Genomic DNA, 2052 nt, shown 5'->3' on the forward strand with positions numbered 1-2052 from the left:
CAGTCATTCCTGCACCTATAACACAGACATGCAGGAAGTAAATAGACACCTTTAATTTTCAAAATTTTAAATCTAAGCGTCTTAATATGTTTTCAGCGGTGTAGAATTTATTATGTAATTATTCTTTTTTCATTCCAGGTGCCATTATATTAAACATTTGCGAAGAGTAATCATGCCACGCACAAAAATATTCAGCAGAACTGTCAGATTTTCAAAGAGGTCGTATTGTTGGGCAATCTGAGACTGGTCTTAGCCAGCGAAAAATTGCCGAAAATCTTCAAATTCTTCTTGCTATTGTTAATAGAATTATAGTGCAATTCAAAAGCCAAGGAAAAGAATCAACATATTCTTGTCCCGGCCGATCTGGGCCCTCGGAAAGGAAGCTTGGCTGTTTGAAGAGAATTGTGGAAAACCAACCCCGTTCGAAGGCTTCTGACGTTGCAAAACAGCTTGAAGTTAGTCCAAGAACGTGTTTTACATATTTGCCTAAGCTTGGGTATTATGGATGAACAGCTAGAAGAAAATCTCTCCTTCAACCAATTAATATCATGAAAAGAAAGAAATGGCCTAAGGAGATGTCAGAAAAATCCAGTTCATTTTGGGATAGAGTGATTTTCTCAGATGAATCCAGATTTGCATTATTTTCAGACGGTGGACATGTTTGGGTCTGGAGGCTTCCCGATCAAGAATTTGATTTGAAACGACTCCAACCAACTGTGAAACATGGCGGTATCTCTGTAATGGTATGGGGAGCTGTCACCAGCAATGGTCGTTCTGAGCTGATCGAATGTGTTGGAACCGTAAACTCTGAAAAAGACATCAAAATACTTAAGCAAGGACTACTTCCGATGTATTCACGCGATAACATAACAAAAAAAAAAGTTTTTATTCATGGAAGATGGGCTCCATACCACACGGCGAAAAGGAATCAACAATGACTGACTGAAAATGGAATCAAAAAACTTCCTTGGTCGAGAAAAATCCCTGACATGAACCCAATTGAAAATCTTTGGAGAATACTAGATAGAGCTATACGAAAAACTCGACAGAAGCCTAAATCTAAAGATGAATTGTTTCGATTGTTGCGTGAAAGTGGGCAGAAATTCCACAAGAGACAATCACAAAGCTCATCAGTTCAATGCCAAAAAGGGTTTCTGAATTAAAAACTGCAAAGGCAATGTCAACTAAATACTAAAGTATGTAGTTCTACCTATCGATTACATTTCAATTGTTTGCTTTGCGTATTAAATAAAAGATTTTGAAAATTAAATGTGTCTATTTACTTCCTGCATGTCTGTATGTATATATATATAGTTCTGTAGCGGGCCAACAAATGGCAGCACACGGTTGCGTGCGCAGTGGGAGCTAGTAGTGATCTTCATGAGGCAGTGTATCGAGTGACATCGCTGTGTTTACTTGGCAAGTTGTGAGATTTGTGTTTTTGTGATCACGTGTATGCTGTAGTCTGCAATTTCGTCATAGACAGAAAGCTGGAACAAAGAGCCAACGTGAAATTTCGCGTTGAACTTGAGAAGTCTGCTACAGAGGCATTGAACATGTTTCGACAAGCTTGCAGTGACGAGGCAATGGGTTATACTCAATGTTTCAAGTGGTGTGGATACTTCAAAAGCGGAAGAACGTTGCAGGAAGACGATAAGTGATCTGGAAGACTTACAATGAGCATCACCCGCGGAAATGGGGAGAAAATTCATCAGCTTCTGCACGAATTTCGTCGGAGAACAATCGACGACGTTTTGAGACTTTTGAGGGCAGACATTCGGTGAAAGCAACCGCATCTGTGGAGAGCAAAGAATTGGATCCTTCACGACGACTATGCACCCTATCACTGAGCTCTCCTCACCCGTGAGTTTCTCGCCAAAAACATGGTATTGCTTGCACACCCGCCAGATTTAGTACCTGCAGACTTCCATCTCTTCCCCAAGATGAAAATGCAGCTCAAAGGTCACCGTTTTAACATCGTTTTCGTGATCAAGAGCGAATCGCAGAAGGTCCTCGACTCACTTACGGAAAACGACTTCCAGGCCGGATTCC

The sequence above is a fragment of the Octopus bimaculoides genome, chromosome 23 (assembly GCF_001194135.2).
Source record: "Octopus bimaculoides isolate UCB-OBI-ISO-001 chromosome 23, ASM119413v2, whole genome shotgun sequence".
Lineage (NCBI taxonomy): Eukaryota > Metazoa > Mollusca > Cephalopoda > Octopoda > Octopodidae > Octopus > Octopus bimaculoides.